General features: G+C 44.1%; 1 protein-coding gene across 3 annotated transcripts in view; it reads left to right on the top strand.

Annotated features, from left to right (window-relative positions):
• The window catches only part of LOC137380572 (1-phosphatidylinositol 4,5-bisphosphate phosphodiesterase epsilon-1-like), a 462,747-nt gene that overhangs the window by 205,422 nt on the left and 233,803 nt on the right, over positions 1 to 23,522 (top strand). The gene's annotated exons all lie outside the window — the stretch shown is intronic.

The following is a 23,522-nucleotide window of genomic DNA, read 5'->3' as shown; positions in this document are numbered from 1 at the left end:
TATTGCACTGGAGTGTCAGCCTAGATTTTTGTGCACAAGTCCTGAAATGGGACTTGAACCTACAATTTTCTTGACTCTGAAGCAAGAGTTCTAACAAGTGAGCCACGGCTGACATTATGATGGCCCTAGGACATCACTGCAGTGGTTCCTCATGGCAGAGTCCTCAGCCCAATGATCTTCAATTACTTTGTCAATGTTTTCCCTCCATCATAAGGTCAGGAATGAGCCTGTTCATTGATGATTCTACAGTGTTGATCTCCATTCAAAACTCATCCAATAATGAAGCAGTCAGTGCAAGCCTCCAGCAGCACCTGGACAACAACTAGCCTCGGGCTGACAAGTGGCAAATGACATTCATGTGACTTAAATGCCAGACAATGACCATCTTCAACAAGAAATGTCCCAATCACGTCCCTCTTACTTTCAATGGAACTGCCAACATCCTGTGGATCACTATTGACCAGAATCTTAAATGAACCAGCTTTATGAACAATATAGATATAAGAGCAGGGGAGAGGCTGGGTACTCTGACATAAACAACTCACCTCACCTTTCAAAGCCTCTCCACCATCTACAAGGTTCAAGACAGGAGAGTGGTAGAATACTCATTACTTGCTTCAGTAGAAGCAGCTGCAACAGCACTCATGAAGTCTTACATCATTGACGCTCCTGCCACTGCTCTAAATATCTACTTCCTTGACCATTGAACCAATGTGGCTACAGTATGTACTGACTACAATTTATCAACTTAATTCAACTGCACCTACTGGCCCCATTACATGGAAGAAGAGCTGCAAGATCATGGAAACACGATTACCTGCAAGTTCACATTCAAGTCACACACCATTCTGATCCTGACATGTATTCCTATCCTTCATTGTCGCTGGATTAATATCCTGGATTTCTTTACCTAACCCTTTGTGGGAGCACTATCAGTACGAGGACTGCAGCAGTTTGAAGGCCCCACCACCTTCTCAGGGCAATTAGGGATGGACGATAAATGCCAACCTTTACAGCGTTGCTCACTTCTTGAGAACAAATATAAAAAATATAGAAACCTAACAATTTCAGCCAGGGTGTTAGGGAAGCAGTCAGGCAAGGGCTAGACATTCCTCCACAAGATTAAAGGGCTAATTACTAAATCATGTTGCTGGCTCAACCTTGTCCCTAAGGAGCACACATTGAGAATTCAGCCACAGCACTTTGTAAATGACCTCTTGCATCACCTTGTTCTTGCACACTCTTTGCAGTCAGGTTATTGAGGTGTGGAATCAGATCTCAGTCTTACCTCTGTTGGGTAAATGTGTATTGTATAGAGTAGTTATAGTTAATGAGGGTGGGAAAGCTACAGAATAATGTACTGGAACAATTTTTATAAATCTTTCTATTGTGGCTAGTTATTTTCAGGGACCCCTCACATTATGGTGTTATTTTGGTTTTATTGATCATGTTCTAGTTCTGGCCAAAACCTTTCATGCTTATTTTCTGCTCTGGGGCCTTCACTATTGCACACACCTTCTTGTAATAAACAAAGGCCCTGAAATTCTTCAAGGCTTCAGTCAGTCTGCCACCATATCTCTAGTGAGAGTCCAGTGAAATTCCAAGGTAAAGGCCGATCTCCATGTTGTCAGGAATGTTTTGGTTGCTTTGGGGTGGAAGGAACCTTTTTCTGCCCCTTTCATGGGACCTGATGATTAAGGGATGGAGGCAGAAGCTGGGACTCCCTACACCGGGAGATTCCACTCCTTAGGTTAGACTGGGATCCAACGTGTCATTGGAGGCTGGTTTACCCAGTGAATGATGGGTACAGTACTGCAGGACCCTGGTGGCGCAATCCCTGTGTAAATACTGGAATTGCAACGACTGGGTTTTCAGCTGCAAAATGTTTGTCTCCCAAGGAAATGAGGATGGAGTGTTTCTTCACTCTAATCACTTCCCCTAAACTAACTCACTTTTTAAGAATTAATTAACCATGAATCTGAGGAACGCGCAATTCACTGCAGTACATTATACTTGTTGACACAATGCAAGTCAGCTGTAAATAAAGCAGGGGTATATTTGAAGGATTTGTCCTGCATTCTGGTACCATAGAGAACATGTATCAGTGTTTCTTTTGTCATCTTTGTGGAATTGTAAACACAGAAATTAATTACATGATTGAGAGAGTAGGTGGTTATGCTGAGTTGGATCCACAAAGTGCATTGACTATGCATTATGGGAGCTATTTTCACATGTCAGAAATAATGACCCAAGGTTCCATGGGATTTGCAATGGGCTTTTGCACAAATAAATAAACCTTTTCAGTCTGGCATTAATGGTACAGTGTTTTACGTACTTGATGATTTATATTTCAAACATGCTGAAGCGTGTAGCCTGGGGTGAGACACACAAGAGGATAACCAAATGCTGTTACTTTTCATCTCTATTTTCACTGCAGTTATTTGACATGGTCTTGCGTTGGAGAAATTTCACCAACACCAAGGAGTAAAGTTTGTTGAACAGAATTGAAAACACTGCTGCCCTTTTTGGATAGTGGGTGGGGAACCAATATCGCAATTATTGTCAGTCTAATGGGGAATTATTGACAGGACCATCATTTGATTATAAGCTAACTATTTACTTAAAGCACAGTGCCTAATGGCTGCATGAGTTGTGGTTCTAATCCCTACAGACGAGGAAGATTCTGAGTTTGATCCCTGGTCTGTGCTGAATTAACACAGCTCAAAAGGAGCAGCACAGAAGGCACCAGAATTAGTTCATTAGACCTCAGGGGCTCCTAATTGCTGTTTACTGAAAGAAAAGAAAGACTTACATTTATACAGCACTTTTCACAACCTCAGGATGTCCCAAATAACAGCCAGTGAAGTACTTTTAAAATATTGTCATTATTGTAATGTAGGAAATATGGCAGCCAATCTGTGCACACACAGCAAGGTCCCACAAACAGCAATGAGACAGTGACTAGATGTTCTGGTTTAATGATGTTGGTTCAGGGATAAATATTGTCTCGGACACAGGTGAGAACTTCCCAACTCTGAGCGGGCAGACGGGGCCTCAGTTTAACGTCTCAACTAAGAGACAGCATCTCTGATAGTGTAACACTGATTTAGTACTGCACTGGAATTTTGGGGCCTAGATTTTTTGCTCAGGTCTCTGGAGTGGGACTCTCGCTGGAAAGAGTACTGAGTAGATGTTAAGATGAGAGTGGGTTTTGGGCTCAACTGTGAATCCACCAGTGGGAAAGTAGCTTGCTGAGGCTGTGTCTAGACTAAGAGGTGAAGAATGGCCATATGGGTAAGGTACCGCAGTGTGAAAAGTGCCCAAAAAGTCAAGAATGTTTTACACAAATGGCTAATCATTAACTTGTGGAATAAATTTCCAGGGAAGTTCACTGAATAGCATTAATGGGTTCATGAGGCAATTAAATGTTTTTCTAAAGGGAGAAGAGTTTGAGAGATATAGCGAGTGATTCTTTTCTGGTTGGTAGTGATTTTGCTGTTCTTGTTTTTATGATCTTCCTTTCCAACCATTACAGTAATAATTTGTAAACAACAACACATTTTCCAGCTGCAGTATAATTCATAGCACTGGTATGTAATCCATTAAAAGGAGTGGAGAATACGGGGTAATATTAAAGCAACACACAATATAGTTGTGTCTATAAAATATGAAAATGTCGCATTTAATGAGAACCTTCTCTTGAATACATTGTAGATTTATCTTGAGTGCTTCAGTTCTGAGTTTCCCTCTTGCGCACAGAATAAATAGGAAAGTGTGTTCCAGCATCTGTTCAATGATTGGTTTGGGATGGATGGTGGGGTCAGCGGGGGGTGGGGTTGGTGGCAGCGGTTAAGGGTTGGTGGGAAATGGTAGGGGGGTTTGCAGTAAAATTTAGATCAACTCATAAACTTGGCTTTCTTCTTGTGCTGGGCTTAAATGGCAACACCCAGGAGAGAAGTAAAACTTGTATCTTTTCTATTTTACAAGCTACACTTCAATACAGAAAATGTTTGGTGAAGGACATTTTTCAAGGGTTGCTAATATAAGAAACAGGTTGCATCTCTTGGGAGTACAGTAAGTGATAAAGGAATAATGCTCACTGCCACTGTATGTGTGTCTGAAGAGGCAATTGTACGGGAGAAATGGCAAAGAGAAACAGTAGAAACAAAGGAGCGGGGGAGGCCATTCAGCCCCTGTAGCCTGTTGCGCTATTCAATTAGATCGTGACTGATCTGGATTTTAACTCTATTTACCCGCCTTGGTTCTGTGACTCTTAATACTTTCGCCTAACAAATGTCTATCAATTTCAGTTTTGAAATTTTCAGTTGACCTAGCCTTAACAGCTTTTTAGGGGAGAGATTTCCAGATTTCCATCACCCTTTGTGTAAAGAAGTGCTTTCTAACATCACCCCTGAACAGCCTAGTTCTAAATGTAAGGTTATGTCCTCTTGTTCTGGACTCCCCACCAGAGGAAATACCTTCTCTATCAACTCCTTTGATAATCTAAGTACCTCAACTAGATCACTCAATAATCTTGTATATCTGCATCTAATCCTAATATTTCCAAGGCACACTTCCCTCTTCCGGCTCACCCAAGGTAGGCACCAAGTTCAGGCTCTGCGAGCAACTAGGGAGAGTACAATAGTAGCCAGTGATTACTGTTCCTTTTGATTTTTGCTTCCATATCTGTGGGAAAAAAAAGCTTGACCCCAATGTGACACAGCTGGAACATGTTGCTGTGGGAAGATTCCAGACACAAACCACTGTTTGATGCTCTAATGAACTTTAATCATGTACATTAACCCACACATGCACCTGGCACAAATTGTAGGCATGTCACCCAACTTACTTTTATTTTCCCCAAGGTTTACTTTCCATTACAACCTCTTTGATGATGACTTCCTGTCCCAAACTTCCTCTAATGAGAGATTTGTTTGCAGGTCATCTCGTCTAACAACTTTGCACTAAAGAAAATTTCCCTTTTGTCAGCACTTCTGTATTTCCTGCAAAATGTGCAGGTTTCATCCAGCGGGGTTTCTCCGCAACTTCTAGAGCAGAGGCTATTGAGCATATAATCTAGGTTGACACTCCGGTGCAGTCCTGGGGGAGTGCTGCTACATTTGTGGTGCTGCATTGCAGATGAGACGTTAAACAAAGACGCAATGGCTGTATTCAAAAGAACGCAATGTATTTGCTGGATTTTTTTGCTCATTATTCCCCAGCACCACCAATGCCCCTCCCCCCCCCACCCCCACCCCCACACACACACCGAGCTGGTTAACTGCTCATTCTTATTGCTGTTTTTGAGTGCTTACTGTGCTAAAAAGCCTGGCACATTTGTCTACATAACAATAGTAATTGTATTTCAAAGTAATTCATTGTATTCGGAGAGCTTCAGGACATTTCTGAGATGTGTAATGCATAATCTTTCTTTTTTCTTCTCTCAATGACTCATTCTGGGAAATAGTGCCCTTTCCTGAGAGTTCCTCTGCTTTTCTTTTGACATTTACCTCTCCTTTGTTGATTCTTCCCGTACTATTCATTGGTTTGCGATTGAAGGGATAGGCAGCTGACCTGCTCACAGGGCCGCACAAATACTGCACACTCACCATTTTCTTGCAGTTTGGACTGGCTTACCAACTGAATGCCCACTCTATTTTTGCAGGGTATCAGCTGGCGCTTGGGACTTGTCATAGATCAGAAAGGAATTGTGGGCATAGATTTACATTTTACGATGTCAGTTTTCTTCTTTAAGAAGCTGTACATATCTCCAGTTCTACAGAGTACTCCTTCAACAGAATAATAAACTCAGGGAATTTGGTGAGTGAGGGAATTTTAAGGATTGATCCCTTTCTCAAATGTTGTTACGTTTTGCATTTGGCATTTAACTTAACTTTAACCTTAATGTGGATGGGCAGCTGAGGCCCCTATTCCTGTGTCATATGGGAACTTTAGGACACTTCATGTGTCTTGGGAGACCACATGTGTAGCATATCTCCAGCTGCTTGAGCCTTTTCTGAGCTTGAGAGGCAGCTGGAGTCACCGTGGAGCATCAGGGAGATTGAGAGTTTCCTGGATTGTACATTCTGGGAGGTGGCCACCCAATAGGCAGAGAGAGATTAGGATAGTAGATGGATGGCCATCTAGAAAAGTTGGAAAAGATAGGGAATCTTTGGGGTGTGTGCCATTCTCAAACCAATACTTAGCATTGGTGAGTGCTGCGAGTGACAATACCTTCAAGGAGTGCATTCCAGATCATGGCACCAGTGGGCAAGGGGCTGCACAGAGGAGAACAGCAAAGTGTAGAAATGCAGGTGTTATAGGAGATTCCATAGTTAGGGGGATAGACAGGCATTTCTGTAACTGTCATCTTGGGTCCCGCATGGTGTATTGCCTCCTTGTGCCAGAGTAAAGGACATCACAAGGAAGAGAGTGAGCCAGAAGCTCTGGTACACTTCAATACCAATGCCAAATAGAGGGCAGGTATTGAGATCCTACAGTCAATCTTTCAGGAGCTAGGGAGGAAGTTGAAAAGTAGGACATTGAAGGGAGGAATCTCTGGGTTACTCCCAGTGGCACATGCCAGCGAGTATAGAAATAGTTAGATAGGAAGGATCAATGCATGGCTTGAGGCTTGGAAAAGGAGGGAGAGCTTCAGATTCTTGGGGCATTGGAACCAGTTCAGGGGCAGGAGGCAGTTCTTTAAATGGGACAGGTTGCACGTCAACAGGACTGCAACCAATGTCCTTGTTCACTAGTGTGGTTGGGGAGGATTTAAACTAAATTGGCAGGGGGGTGGGTACCAGCATATAGAAATAGAAAAGAGGAATAAGGTGCATAAAGGAGTGAGAGTGTTGGATAGTATTAGTGAAGGAAGTAGTACCATATTAGATAGGAGCAGACTGAGAAGGATTATGAGGAATACAGACAAGTTTGCCATGCATGTATGTAAACGCATAAAGCATGATGAATAAGGTTCGTGAGCTACATGCACACATAGCTGTATTGGAATATGGTGTAGTGGCAATAAAGGAAACATGGCTTAAAAATAGTGAGGACTTAATAATCAAAGATACAAAGTGTTCAGAAAAGATAGGGAAGGAAAAAAGGGAGGTGGGGTGGCAGTACTGATTACCTGGATTCCAGGAAAACCTGGAAAGCATAAACGGGATTGGACAAAGTCAGCATGGGTTTACGAAAGGGAAATCATGCTTAACAAATCTACTGGAGTTTTTTGAGGATATATCTATAAGAATAGATAAGGGAGAACCAGTAGATGTGGTATATTTGGATTTTCAGAAGGCTTTTGATAAGGTCCCATATAAGAGGTTAGTGTGCAAAATTAAAGCACATGGAATTGGGGGTAATATACTGGCATGGATTGAGAATTGATTGACAGACAGGAAACAGAGAGTATGAATAAACGGGTTTTTTTCCATGTGGCAGGCAGTGACTAGTGGGCTACTGCTGGGATCAGTGCTTGGGCCCCAGCTATTCACAATATATATTAATGACTTGGGTGAGGGAACTAAATGTAACATTTCCAAGTTTGTAGACGACACAAAGCTGGGTGGGAATGTGAGCTGTGAGGAGGATGCAAAGAGACTCCAATGTGATTTGGACAAGTTGGGTGAGTGGCAGATGCAGTATAACATGGATAAATGTGAGGTTATCCACTTTGGTTGTAAAAACAGAAAGGCAGATTATTATCAGAATGGTGATAGATTGGGAAAGAGGGAGGTGCAACGAGACCTGGGTGTCCTTGTACACCAGTCGCTGAAAGCAAGCATTCAGAAGCAGCAAGCAGTTAGGAAGGCGAATGGTATGTTGGCCTTCATGGCAAGAGGATTTGAGCACAGGAGCAAGGATGTCTTATTGCAGTTATACAGGGCCTTGGTGATACCACATCTGGAATATTGTGTGCAGTTTTGGTCTCCTTATCTGAGGAAGGATGCTCTTGCCATGGAGGGACTGCAAAGAAGATTTACTAGGCTGATTCCTGGGATGGCAGGATTGACGATTGAGGAGAGATTGGGTTGACTTGGCCTATATTCACTAGAGTTTAGAAGAATGAGAGGGGATCTCATAGAAACTATTAAATTCTAACAGGACTAGACAGGCTAAATGCAGGGAGGATGTTCCCGATAGCTGGGGAGTCCAGAACCAGGGGTCACAGTCTCAAGATATGGGGTATGTCATTTAGAACTGAGATGAGGAGAAATTTCTTCACTCAGAGGGTGGTGAACCTGTAGAATTCTCTACCGCAGAAGGCAGTGAAGGCGAAGTCATTAAATAGATTCAAGAAGGAGATAGATATATTTCTTAATGCCAAAGGGATCAAGGGATATGGGGAGAAAGCGGGAACAGGGTACTGAATTAGACGATCAGCCATGATCTTTTTCAAATGGCGAAGCAGGCCCGAAGGGCCGAATGGCCTACTCCCGCTTCTATTTTCCATGTTTTTTCCTATGTTTCTATGATTAGGAAAGACACTGTGGTGTTGGAAAGAAAGGATGTCCTTGAGGGGGCAAGACAGAATCCATTGGGTTAGAGTTGAGAAGCAACAAAGGATATGATTATGCTACTAGGGGTATTCCAAAGGCCTCCATATAAGGAGAGAGAGGGAGAGAAAGAGGAGCAAATCTGCAGGGAAATCAGAGAGATGTGCCAGAACTATAGAGTGGTGATATTGGGGACTTTAATTACCCAATCTGAATTGGGATAATGTTAGAGTAAATGGAAAGGAGGGGGAGGAATTTCTGAAATGTGTTCAGCAAAACGTCCTTGACCAGTATGTTCTCAATCCACCAAGGAAGGAGGCATCGCTAGATCTGCTGCTGGGGAATGAGGTGGGCCAAGTGGACCATGTGTCTGTGGGAGAACACTTGGTAAAAGTGATCATCGGATCATAAGGTTTACATTAGTAATGAAGTAAAGCAAGGATCATCTAAAGTAGAACTTCTAAATTGGAAGAGGGCTAACTTCAATGGGATGAGAAGGGGTCTAGCCAGGGTAAAATGGAACCAATGTTTGACAAGAAGAACTGTAACCGAAGTGTAACTGTGATCTTGAAGGAAGAGATGTTTCAAGTACAGTCTAGGTACATTCCAACAAGAGGGAAAGTTAGGAGAACCAAAGCCAGGGCTGCTTGGATGATGAGGAAAATAGTGAATATAATGAAACAAAAAAGAGGGTGTATGAAGCATGTCAGGTGAATTCTTCAAGTGAGAACCAAGCCAAATGCAATAAGTTGAGAGGGGAAGTGAAGAGGAAAACAACACTAACAAAGATAGAATGTAAGAATAGAATGGCAGTTAACATAAAAGGTAACTCAAAAATCTTCTACCGGCATGTAAACGGTAAACAGGTGGTGAGAGGTGGTATGGGGCCTGTTAGGGACAAAGAAGGTGATATATGCTTAGAGGCACAGGACATGGCTAGAATACTTAATTAGTGTTTACTAAAAAAGAGGATGCTGACAAAATATTGGTACAAGCAGAGATAAGGGTAATGGATGAGGTGAAAATTGATAAGTAGGATGCACTAAAAGGTTTTCTATGCTTAGAGTGGATAAATCGCCTAGTCCGGGTGGCTTACATCACAGGTTGCTAAGGAAAGTGGAGGTGGAGATAACAGAAGGGCTTTCCATAATTTTCCAATCTTCCCTAGATATGGGGGAGGCGCCAGAGGATTGGAAAGTGGCAAATTTGTAAAGGTGTAAGGAGATTCTTAGTAACTACAGGCCAGTCAATTTAACATCAGTGGTGGGTAAGGTTTTAGAAACAATAATCAAGGAAAAAGTTAACAGGCACATGGAGAGGTTTGAGTTAATTAATAATAGCCAACACGGATTTGTAAAATGCAGATTTTGCTTGACTAATTGAATTTTTTGATGAAGTAACAGAGAAGGTTGAGAAAGAGAATACGGTGGATGTGTCGATATGGATTTTAAGAAAGCGTTTGACAAGGTACCACAAAATAGGATGGTTAACAAAATTGAGGCTCATGGAATAGGAGGGTCAGTGGCAATTTGGATAAAAAATTGTCTTAAGAACAGAAAGCAGTGAGTCATGGTAAATGTAGTTTTTCAGACTGGAGGATGGTAGTCAGTGATGTTCCTCAAGGGTCAGTCCCAGCACCACTGCTTTTTTGATATATAAATGACTTGGATATTGGAATAAAGAGTAAAATTTCAAAATTTGCCGACAATACCAAACTTGGAGGAGTGGCAAACAGTGAGGATGATACCAATTGATTGCAACAGGACTTGGCTAGCAGAATGGGCAGACAAGTGGTAAATAGAATTTAATACAGAGAAGTGTGAGGTGATGCATTTTGGCAGAAGGGATGGGGGAAATCAATATAATGGTATAGTTCTAAAGACTGTGCAGGACAAAGCGACCCTGGTGTTCGTGTGCATAGATCATTGAAAGTGGCAGGACATATTGAGAGAGTAGTTAGCAAGGCATATGGGACCTTGGGCTTCATAAATAGAGGTATTGAGTACAAAAACAGGGAAGTTATGCTGAACCTTTATAAGGTTTGGTTAGGTCGCAACTAGAGCATTGTGTCCAGTTCTGGGCAACACACTTTAGGAAGGATGTGAAGGTCCTTGAGATGATGCAGGGGAGATTTACCAGAATTGTTCCAGGGATGGGAGAATTTAGCTACAAAGTTAGGTTGGAGAAGCTGGGGTTGTTCTCCTTGGAGGTTGAAGGGAGATTTGATAGAGACGTACAAGATTATGACAAGTTTAGATAAGGTGGACAAAGAAAAGCTGTTCCCATTAGCTGAGGGTACAGGAACTAGGGGACATAGACTGAATGTTTTGGGCAAGAGATGCAGGGGGATGTGAGGAAGAACTTTTTTTAACGCAGCGAGTGGCAATGACTGGAACTCGCTGCCTATGGGGGTGGTGGTAGCAAAGATGATGAATAATTTCAAAAGGAAATTGGATAGATACTTGAGGGAAAGAAACTTGCAATGCTAAGGGGATAGAGTGGGAAAATGGGACCAACTGGATTGCTCTACAGAGAGCTGCCATAAACTCGATGGGCCAAATAGCCTCCACCTGAGTCGGAATGATTCCATGACTCCATAACTTATAAATACAACATTTGATTCTGGGTTTAACCCAGTTTGGCCAAGTTCTAGTTGGTTCTATTATTTGACCTCAGCATGCACTAATTTCCAGAAATGTATTCTGAAGCCTTTGTTTTAGCTTTTCAAACACTATGGTCTAAATACTTTGCTAAAATCTTTGCAGATCAATGAATAGACAATTACATTATCAGATAGTCGAGATGACAAGTTGCACGTAAACCCCATACTTCCTTTTGTATACAGTTTGTTGGGTTTCAAAAAATCCTTCAGTTTAGATATGGGATGAACAGGAATGTTACTAGCTAAGAACTACCTTAAACAAATAGCTGTCCATGGCCTAAATATGACTCTTAGGGTTGAATTTTCCAGCGGCCCTCAGGATCCTGACATTGGGAACAAATGGGGGTACTGAGCCTACACTTGCCAGTAGCAAGACTGGCACAGGGATATTCCCGGAGCCAGCTTCCTAATTGACCATCTCCGAACTTGCCATCCTATTAATGATGGCTCATGGGCTCCCAATGCTCCCAGCCCAATCAGAGAGCTGACAACTCTAGAGCCTCAGCAGTCGCGCTGGGAGAAGCAGGTACTACTCAGGCATCTTGAGGGTCGAGAGGGCACCTCAACATGGAGTTGTCCTTGGAGGGGTAAGTTGAAAATAACATTTCAGAGGGGCCTAGCAGGCAGCCCCCTCAGATCAGAGGGGAGATACCTCCAATAGCTCATTGGGGCTGGGGGAACTGCCTTTCCTTCCCACGCTGCCTTCTTTGGGGAATGGTCCCTCTGGCTTTGCTGTCCCTCAGGACTACCACAGGGAGACTGCCTCTATGAAGTTGGTAGCCTTCGCACATGGCAGGGGGCCACTCCAACACTGGCAAAATGCCCGTGAGCTGGTAATATCACCTCTAATTGGTGCTTAATTATGGTAATTGGCTGCCTGCCAACATTCAGCGAGAAGCCGATTCATCACCCGCCACTGGGAAGCTTCCCTGATACCCCTTGCTTCCACGCCCGCCACCCCAGGGCTGGGAAAATTCTGCCCCTAATCTAAGATCCAAAAGTACTGTACTCCTATCTTGACATGCAAAAAATGTCCCTTTTCATGTACACAGCTGTTTGTCATTCATCATCCTTTCTGCATTCCCGGCCGTCTTTAGTTTCATTCTGGAGAAAGAGCTGGGCACCACATGCACGAAAATTGGAATGATACAGAGAAGGTTAGTACAATATTGCTGTACTGATGGGTGCTTCAGGTAACTGCTTCTGATTAAGTACAAACTAATCTGAATTAAGTATTACAATTCTAATCATATATTAGGTTTTTCTAAAAAAACAAAATTCCACACTAAAGGGTGTGGGAGCACCATCACCTCAAAGACTGCAGCATTTCAAGGAGAAGACCCACCACTTTCTCAGGGCAGCAATGGATGGGCAATAAATGAGGCTTCCAGTGTCACTCACATCCGAGAACAAATAAAAAAAAGTTTGTAAAGAGAGGTGTGTACAGTGACGAGATTAGTCATTGTGTCTGTTCTGACAATTTATTTTCAACCTTGAATTTTAGGAACAAAGGATGTACAAGTCTCACTGTGACAGAATTAAAAAGATAGCTGCAATGTGTAAGTTTTCAAGTACATCTGGCCCACAACTAGTCCAGTCAATCCATGCCAGACTTGGTTCAATCATGTGTACCATACCTCACATCTTAGCCAAATTCACCAACCGCTCCAGCATTATCCTCAAATCCAAGAATGGCCCAAGGCTCCTTTTCTCCATAACTATGCTCTGAATTTTTCCAATAGGTAAGAAATCCCGCCACTAGGACCAAAATTGGGACCCGACCCTTGCGGCGATCGGCGGCATTTTACCGGTAGCAACCAATTAAAAGGCCACCAGCAGGACCACCATCCAATTGAGGGTGGTGGCTCACCTCCCAGAGCTGCCAGCCCAATCAGAGGGCCGGCAGCACTGCAGCCTAGGCTGCGCCACCACTAAAGGTGTGGCCATTGCTGAGGCTGCAGGACAAAGGAAAAGGCACCTCCATGTCAAGGCACCCTCAAAGACAAGTTAAATTATTTTCCTTACCGTGCCGGGGCCAGGCAGGTAGGTCCCAGCGATCAGTGGTGGGGACACCTTCCATCGGCGGCGCTGTAGTCGTGGAGGTGGCCATTGGCACTGGAGGGGAGGCCCACCATGGGCCATGGAGTGGCCATAAAGAAGGGTCCCCCTGACTTGGGAACCCGCTAGAAGGCTGCCAGGATTTACCTGGTGGTCTGCCCACATGGCAGTGGCCCCTCTGAAGCTGGTAAAATGCCAGCGGGGGCTGGTGGTGGCCCTTAACTGGGCACTTAATTGGCCATCAAGTGGGCAGCCATGCCGCTGAGGTTTCCCCCCACCCTTGGTAATATGCCGTGGCGGCAGGAAGATGTTGGGTTCCCCTCCTGATGTCTTTCACCATTTTACCAGCCCTTCCACCTCCCAGCTCGTCTCCAAAGAGCTGGTAAAATCCAGTCCTATGTGTTTCATGTCCCTTTCCCCCACCTATTCCACCTGTACCTCTAATAATGTGTGAAGAGCTTGTGGATCTCCAAGACACTTCATCTCAACTTGCTCCTGTCACTAGTATGAACAGTGATATGCCTATAATGGCCAGTGATAGGCCTATAAACACAATTACTACACTTTAGATTTACAGAACTGAATTGCTCTTTTCAAAAATAAACTAACCTTGGAAGGATACACTGAAATGCAGAATTTATAATAGTACAATGAGATGTTTTTTGTAAAGCATACACAGTGTGAAAAGAAATCACAGTAGACAAAAACACCCACAAAAAAAATTCACATGGCCACTGTTACAATTTATTAAAATGTCATTGACAATACTGGGTAGGCTGTGTTAGGCGATGGGCATTTATATAATATATAATAATAAAATAAAAACATGAAATGCTGGAACCAGTCAGCAGGTCTGGCAGCATCTGTGGAAAGAGAAGCAGAGTTAACGTTTCGGGTCAGTGACCCTTCTTCGGAACTGATATACCACAGATGCTGCCAGACCTGCTGAGTGGTTCCAGCATTTCATGTTTTTATTTCAGATATGCAGCATCCACAGTATTTTGCTTTTATTTTAGGGCATTTATATAAACTGTTCTTGGTTTATTAGAATACTTCAGAAACTAATGTGAAAGTTTCATATTAAAATGCCCTAGCTTAGATTTTTCCTGTTTTGCTGACTTTGTGCTTGAGTGTGTAAGTGAGAGACTGGGAAGGAGGGGACTGAATTTAATGCAGTGCCTCATAATCCTTGGAAGCTCTTTGAGTAATACTGTGGCCGAAAACTGCCTTGGAGAGAAGCATTGCCTAAGAAAGTGAAGTTGGGGAAAATCACATTTTCTAGTATTGTGATTGATGGTGCCAAAAACAGAATGTTGATATGAACATTGAAACAGTTGTGTGGAGGAGTCAATGCAGGGAGGTGGGGCCCACAGCAAGAAATAGGACTCACTAATGCCCATGCTTGAACAGCCATTTGAGAACGTTGTCTTTGTGTAAAACTTGTCACAGAGTTCTATACAAGCTAATCTAATATCCTCTTTCATAAAACACGACAACATGCATTTATATAGAACTTTTAATGTAGTCAAGTGTCCTAAGGCACTTTGCAGAGACATAATCAAACAAAAGTAGACATTGAGCCAAAGAAGGCAATAAATTAAATTAGATTAAGATTTGAACATTATTTGTATAAAATAATTTTACTGACATCTTATGCTAAATGTAGGGTGGCACAGTGGTGCAGTGGTTAGCACCGCAGCCTCACAGCTCCAGGGACCCGGGTTCGATTCTGGGTACTGCCTGTGTGGAGTTTGCAAGTTCTCCCTGTGACCGTGTGGGTTTTCCCCGGGTGCTCCGGTTTCCTCCCACAGCCAAAGACTTGCATGTGATAGGTAAATTGGCCATTGTAAATTGCCCCTAGTGTAGGTAGGGAATATGGGATTACTGTCGGGTTAGTATAAATGGGTGGTTGTTGGTCGGCACAGACTCGGTGGGCCGAAGGGCCTGTTTCAGTGCTGTATCTCTAAATAAAAAAATAAATAAAATAAATAAAAAGTAACTAGTTGTTAAGAGTAAAGATTTTAGGATGTCCATTAGTGTGTTCAGGAACAGATAGGTTGAATTCCCAGCAAGGAAATGCCATAGCAGCCTTCCCCATATAGTGAGCAACCTCTGACCTAACATAAAAAAGTGACATTGGTGGTCAAGCCATTGGCCTTCGTACAAACCCATTGGTGTCCAATGTGAACAGATGTCTTTGTCTCTGGTATATATAACCATGTTCCTGTCATCACATGCTTAACTTGTAAGAACAGGGAGAGGTGTTGCCAGATAGGTCAGTATGAACCCATATAATGGTTGGGATTCTTGACCAAAGAGGAACTTGGCTTTAAGCATAATTTTCAACTGACTTGAGACCAATTCTGCAATCCTCTGTCTGGCTCCTGAAACAGTGAAAGCTTCAGCTGATGCCACAGTTGGCACCATTCCTTATGTTTGCCCACTTTGTTATTTCAGGTAGGATTGGCATTTTAAGAGCGATTTTGCAGCCTGACAACAAGCAGAAATAGGATGGTAGCACACTGAAAATGGTGGGGAATGACTAAGTGCCCTGTTTTTGCTGACAGTGAGGCCATCTCTATCTTTCCCAGGGGATTATCGCTGGACAGCCAGAGCACCTGTCTGAATCAGGCAATAGGCCTTTGTAATATACAATTTGGAGTCCTATGCTATACATGGGACCACAATTGCTATTTTTGGACAAACTGGGAGCAGCGAACCTCGTGCACACAATGCACAGTTTCAGCTGACGGCCCAGTGCTTAAGTCTTAATTCATTTCTCATGGGGCCGGGAACCTAGGCAACCATCCTTGGCGCACCAGCCCCGCCCCCCCCACCCCCACTCCCCAATCTCCTGAGATGGACCCATCCTCAGATCCATCATCTTCTGACCAAAGGTCGGCTGGGCTTTGTGATATTACCCCAGAGAATTTGTTTTCACATGCAGCTCGCTACCTCTCTGGTAGGGGGATCCCACACCGTCCCGTTGGGACACTCGGCGGCTGGTGGGCCCTCTCCTGAAACCCACCGTTAGTGAAAACCTAATCCTTTGATTCAGGAAGAGATTTTGATGAACAAGATGTTCCAAGTGCCCTGTACTTTCTCCTTATCAAAGTTGTCCCATTTAAATCTTTGTCAACTTGGCAGGAATGGCTAATGAAAATGGCTGTGAAAACACTAAAAATAAGAATGCTGGGAAATTACCAGTGGACACATTGGGGCCAATTTCCATCCTCGTTTTCAGACAGGAATGGACAGTATAGGGCCCAAAGCCACAGCGTGGCACTTTTCGCTCTGTTCCCACTGTTATCCCTCTTGCCTGCTGCAGTGGGCCAGAAAACAGGAAAACTGTGTTCCTGCCCAAAACAGATGAGAGTCTACTTAAATATGCAACTTAGGTTTCAACGTTAACTGTTGGACTCCGATGCCATTTTGGTGTTCTGCTGGGCAGAGTTCAATGGAACTAAGCAGTAAGTGGCTGAACCAGAAGCCCTTAAAGGATTTGCTGTCGGCTGTTCCAAAAACCACCCTATGACTGATGGGGTTGCATGAATGCACCTCCTGACCCCACACAAATCCTCCCATCCGCTCTGGTCCCTTCATTGCCCCTCCCTGGGATTGCTCCCCGCCCCCTTTTTAGGCCTGGATCTTCTTCTCCCGCAGGAGTGGCGGCGGGTGCAGAAATCGCCACCGTGCTGCCGTGATCTTGCATCTGGTGGGCATTTTGCATATGCAAGGCAGCTGCCCCACCACCCCACCCGCCCCCCCCCCCCCCCACCGCATGTGGCGGGGGAGGCCTTGATGCGCCGTTCACAGCATCACCTGTTGAAGGAGCAGGTTCTGGTGCTATTTTTAAAAGGCTGCCAGTCCTGCAAACAGCACAACATAACACAGAATTCACCCCTTCCGCCCCATACAGTACATAGTGCAGAGTTGACCCCCCCTCCCCCATCAGAGGACAGAGTTCACCTCTTCCCCACCTTGGTGGTGCCAGCTTTCCCTGCATGGGAAAGTGAAGGCACGTGACTGCCACACATCGTACTGAAGATCAGAAACTGAAGGTAAGATAGCTGCAGGTTACATTTAAATTAATACAAATATATAATTAGCATATGGAAAGCAGAGTCCTGTTGCAGAGTGGCAGAGGGGCCTCCAGGGGGCTCAGTGCCGCCGGGAAGATCGGGCCTGGCAATCCCAGCAGCGGGCTCCGTGGAGGCTGTTGCTGGTCCTGTTCTCCGTTTTCCCACCGGCTCCCCCCTCCCCACCCCCCCCCCCCCCCCCCCATGCCACGGAACCCAACTTCAGGCTGGGAACAAAATCCAGCCCTTAGTTTCTGATTTATCTCTGTGGATAAGCTGCTGGATTTCCCGCCCATCACTTGTTCGGCATTTGCTCAGCGCTGGGACCATGAAAATTCACCCATGCTTTGCGCCAATTCCATGGGTGGGAAGCAGGCTCGCTACAACCCATCTTCAACACCCTGCCTACCCCCATTCCCGCCCCCCCCCCCAGATCCCCTGATGAAACTTGACAAATATTTACCCCATTGTAAGAATTGTTGAGTGTATTTTCTGAACATTGAGAAAATTGAGAACCCATCCTCACTAGAGAGGCAGCTACAGGGAAGGTTTTACAGGAACATCGGGCAAGGAAACTTTTTGCTCTGTCATCATTGCAGCTGTGCTTTTATACAGTGAAGAAATAAACAATAAGACGTCTACCAAAAGAATAAAGAAAGAGAATGCACTCGCACATGAGCATACAGTACTGTTTCTATTCTCACAGCTGGCTAATATCTGTAAACGTTATGACATTTATCTTGGAAAAGCTGCTTCTTTATGTTTGCCAATTGTTTCCCAATATGCTTTAGTTTTAGATGGAGCTTCTGGTTTTATGCCTGTCAAACCAACCTTATGGAATATGGAGTGATTGCAAAATGTTCACTGATTGGCTTGTACAGTTGCTTTCTATGCCTGTCTGAGGACTTTCTTTCCTCTCCAATTTCCTTCCTTTGATTTATCCCTCAGTTAACACCTCTAAAAACAGATGAACTGGTCATTTATCTCATTGCTGTTTTTGCATCCTGGTGTTCACAAATTGGCTAACACATTAATTGACAGCAGCAGTGACTACACTTTAAAAGCAATGTCTGCAATGAGCTTTTGACCTCCTGAGGACAGGGAAGTTGTTATATAAATGCAAATTCCTTCTTTGTTCATTTTTTCCTTCCTCCATCTCTTTTCCCTGCCCCCTTCCCTTCCTTTTCCCTGATTTTCCTCCTCCCTTCTTGCCACCGTTCTCTTTCTCTCTCCTTCCCTCACTCTTCCCTTCTTTCCTCCCTTCCTTCACTTCTGCTCTCCTTTCCCTACTTTCCTCTCTTCATTTACTACCATCCATTTGTTTCACCTTCACGTCCCTTTGTTTCCTCTCTCCCTTCCCTGCCAACGGAACTCCCTTCTTTCCCTTTCCCTGCTGTGACCATCTTGTCATTACCCAGTCACCCATCGCAGTGCAGAATGCGGAACATTGTCAGAAGTCAGGTAAACTTTGCAAAGGTGACAGGAAAAACATTAATGAATTTGAATTAATTAGACTTCTCCGACTAACGCATCACAGAGCAAAACCTGATGACTTAATCTGCACCAGGCTCATGTGGATCACAGTTTTCCTCCCAGTACTTTTGATGCGTCTATACCAGAAAGTCACTTTCCACAAGGACGCTGAATATTGAACCAAACTCTACAGCCTTATATGTGCATGAGTAGGAACATATAACACACAACTGATAATTAACCTTTATATTATGGTATAACACTCATTGGGATGCCATATTTGTCTGATAGGCAGTAAATATGATACTTTCAGACTATTATGTTCAGGTGAAAACATCTCTCACTCTTCGGCCTCCTAGTCTCGAGAGACAATGGGTAAGCACCTAGAGGTGGTCAGTGGTTTGTGAAGCAACACCTGGAGTGGCTATAAAGGCCAATTCTAGAGTGACAGACTCTTCCACAGGCGCTGCAGATAAAATTGGTTGTCGGGGCTGTTACACAGTTGGCTCTCCCCTTGCGCTTCTGTCTTTTTTCCTGCCAACTGCTAAGTCTCTTCGACTCGCCACACTTTAGCCCCACCTTTATGGCTGTCCGCCAGCTCTGGCGATCACTGGCAAATGACTCCCACGACTTGCGGTCAGTGTCACAGGACTTTATATCGCATTTGCAGACGTCTTTAAAGCGGAGACATGGATGGCTGGTGAGTCTGATACCAGTGACGAGCTCGCTGTACAATGCGTTCTTGGGGATCCTGCCATCTTTCATGTGGCTCACATGGCCAAGCCATCTCAAGCGCCGCTGGCTCAGTAGGGTGTATATGCTGGGGATGTTAGCCGCCTCGAGGACTTCTGCGTTGGAGATGCGGTCCTGCTACCTGATGCCAAAGATTCTCCAGAGACAGCGAAGATGGAATGAGTTGAGACGTCACTCTTGGCTGACATACGTTGTCCAGGCCTCGCTGCCGTAGAGCAAGGTACTGAGGACACAGGCTTGATACACTCGGACTTTTGTGTTCCGTGTCAGTGCGCCATTTTCCCACACCCTCTTGGCCAATCTGGACATAGCAGCGGACACCTTTCCCATGCGCTTGTTGATTTCTGCATCGGGAGACAGGTTACTGGTGATAGTTGAGCCTAGGTAGGTGAATTCTTGAACCACTTCCAGAGCGTGGTCTCCGATATTGATGGTGGAGCATTTCTGACATCCTGTCCCATGATGTTCATTTTCTTGAGGCTGATGGTTAGGCCAAATTTGTTGCAGGCAGCTGCAATCCTGTCGATGAGTCTCTGCAGACACTCTTCTGTGTAGGATGTTAATGCAGCATCGTCAGCAAAGAGGAGTTTTCTGATGAGGACCTTGTGTACTTTGGTCTTTGCTCTAAGAGGGGCAAGGTTGAACAACCTGCCATCTGATCTTGTGTGGAGGAAAATTCCTTCTTCTGAAGACTTGAACGCATATGAGAGCAGCAGGGAGAAGAAGATCCCAAACAGTGTAGGTGCGAGGTTAGAACATAGACACATTTATTTACAAGTAAGAATCAGGTATACCCAGAAATGTTCTGTTGGGATAAATACTTAGAAAGCAAAATTGAATCAATCCAAAGGGCCTAAAATAATTTGTGCAGAACTGTTATTCACACAGTTGATAATCTCAAGACCTTTGGAGCAGTCTTTTGTAGACTTCCCGCTGTGGTGATTATATGTGGGTGAGGCACTGGCCACTGCATGAAGTACAGGTGCTGATTCCACATAATTAGCAAATTGAATTTATAGCAACATTTTGAACACTGAACGAAATAAACTGAGGAAATTCTCTGCTTGTCCCTCACTCTCCCTGTCTATCTCTCCCTCGGTCTCCCTCCCTTCCTTTCTTTCTCTCTCTCCCTTTCTCTCTCTTGCTCCCTCCTTTTCTGTTGGTCTCTCTCTGTCATGTGCTCTTCCTCTTTCAGTTTACATTGTTTCTCCGGGATTTTTGCCAATCTTCTGCCTCAGTTATGGCCAGGGATTGGAAGAATCCCTACGGAAATTCCAGCAGTTAATCTTTAATTGAAATACAGTCTCTATATTCCAATATTGGATTTTCACCAATAAAGCATAACTAAATGAATAATGATTGTCTCAAGTCTCCTGTTCTTTTCACATTACGTACATTTCAAAGTTGTGTGGACTGACATGTACCTAGGACTGATCAGGGAAATGAGGAGAGACTGCCTGCCTTGCTTAGTCTGATTGTCACCAGAGGATAACACATCTATACCATAAATATAAATCTCATTAAAACGCTGCCTCCTTTTCTTTCAGCTCGAGCTCATTTTTCATTGGCAAACCACTATTACAGATCCCCAATGATTTCAGCAGCAATGTTCTAATTCAAAGACCAAAAGCTTGTGCGTGTTTAGTGCATTGTCATGTTAAGTGAAGACTTTGTTGAGTCCCAGAACTTTTCCTTATCTCCTTTCATGCCCTTTTTAGTGAAAATGGCACCAATGTGACTTTGAAATGACTTGTTGACACTCAGAATATATTTGAATTGAAGTAAATCAGCAGTCAGGCACTGAAGTCAGTGGATGTGCTGTGTGCGCACCGAAAATTATTAAGAAACATGGTAATGAAGACTGAAGTGACTTGACCTTATAAAAAGAGTGTTTCAAGGACCCTGAAATGTGTCTCTTCAGAGTGATCACTTTGAGACAACTGCAGCAGCCTCACGAATTTAATGATCAGGATTTAGAAAATTACCATGTTCTTCAAAGAGCATTTTAAACAGGTTCTAGATTCATGTTTTTTTTTCTGAATTAGTGTTATAACAGTTAACATTGTTTTGTTGCAGCGTAGGCTTTAAATAAAATGAAAACAACAACTAATTATATTTATATAGCATATTTTACGTAATAAAACGTCCCAAGGAGCTTTACAAGAGCATTATAAAACAAAGAATGACACTGAGCCACAAAAGGAGATATTAGGTCAGATGACCAAAAGCTTGGTCAAAGAGGTAGGTTTTAAGGAGTGTCTTAATGGAGGAAAGTGAGGTGGAGAGGTGCAAGGAGGATATTCCAGAGCTTGGGGCCTAGGCAACTGAAAACACAGCCACCAATGGTGGAGCGATTAAAATCAGGGATGCACAACAAGAGGCCAGAATTAGAGGAGTGCAGATATCTTAGAGGGTCGTGAGGCTGGAGGAGGATTACAGAGATAGGGAGAGGTGAGGCCATGGAGAGATTTGAAAACAAGGATGAGAATTTTAAAATCAAGACATTACTTGACCAGGAACCAATGTAGGTCAGCGAGCACAGGAGTGATAGGGGAACGGGATTTGGTGCGATTTAAGACAGGGTCAGTAGAGTTTGGATGACCTCAAGTTCACTGAGAGTAGAATGTGGGAGACCAGCCTATAGTGCATTGGAATAGCCAAGCCTTGAGGTAACAAAGGCATGAATGAGGTTTTCAGCAGCAGATGAGACGAAACAGGAGCAAAGTTGGGCGATGTTATGGAGGTAGAAATAGGCACAAATATGAGGTCAGAAGCTCATCTTGGGGTCAAATACAACAACCAGGTTGTGAACAGGCTGGCTTAATATCAGACTGTTGCCAGGGAGAGGAATGGAGTTGGTAGCTAGGAAATGGAGTTCGGAGCGGGGACCGAAAACAATCGCTTCTATCTTCCCAACATTTAATTGGAGGAACTTTCTGCTCATCCAGGACTGAATGTCGGATAAGCAGTCTGATAAATTAGCAACAGTGGAGGAGTCAAGAGAAGTGGTGGTGAGGTAGAGCTGAGTGTCGTCAGTATACATGTGAAAACTAATGATATGCTTTCAGATGATGACACCGAGGGGCAACATGTAGACGTGAAATAGGAGAGGGCCAAGGATAAATCCTTGGGGAACACCAGAGGTGATGGTGTGCGAGCAGGAAGAGAAGCCATTGCAAGTGGTTCTCTGGCTATGATTAGATAGTTAAGAATGGAACCAGGTGAGTGCAGACCCATCCCATCCAGCTGGACGCCAGTGGAGAGACGTTGGAGGAGGATGGTGTGGTCAACCATGTCCAAGGCTGCCGACAGGTAGATAAGGATGAGGCGGGAACGTTTACCTTTGTCACAGTCACATCAGATGTCTTCCGTGACTTTGATAAGAGCAGTTTCAGTACGGTGACAGGGATGGAAATCTGATTGGAGGGATTCAAACATGGAGTTCCAGGAAAGATGGAAACGGATTTGGGAGGCAACAACACGTTCAAGAACTTTGGAGAGGAAAGGGAAGTTGAAGGTGGGTTGGTAGTTTGCAAGGACAGTGGGGTCAAGGGTTGGTTATTTGAAGAGAGGGATGATGATGGCAGATTTAAAGGAGAGAGGGATACCACCTGAAGAGAGAGAACCATTTATAATATCATCTAACATGGGGACCAGGAGAGGAGGTTGGGGGATCAGCAGTTTAGTCGGAATTGGGTCGAGGGGGCAGGAGGTGGGTCTCATGGAGATGATGAGCTCAGAGAGCGTGTGAGGGGAGATAGGAGAGAAACTAGAGAAAGAGGTGAGTTCAGGGCTAGGGCTGGTAGGGCGGGTGGGGAGCATTATAGGCAGTTTGGCCAGGTGGGTTAGTGGAAGGGAAGGACGTGGCAGAGGCAGCTGATTAGATGGTCTTGATCTTAGTGACAAAGAAGTCCATGAGCACTTATTGTTGGAGGTGAAGGGGACAGGGGAAAGGGGTTTAAGAAGAACCTTCCTTTGTTAAATGCTTTAGGACAA

The sequence above is a fragment of the Heterodontus francisci genome, chromosome 20, assembly GCF_036365525.1.
Source record: "Heterodontus francisci isolate sHetFra1 chromosome 20, sHetFra1.hap1, whole genome shotgun sequence".
Taxonomy (NCBI): Eukaryota; Metazoa; Chordata; class Chondrichthyes; order Heterodontiformes; family Heterodontidae; genus Heterodontus; species Heterodontus francisci.
The sequence above is the reverse complement of the archived record's forward strand: the minus strand, read 5'-3'. Positions and strand labels throughout refer to the sequence as shown.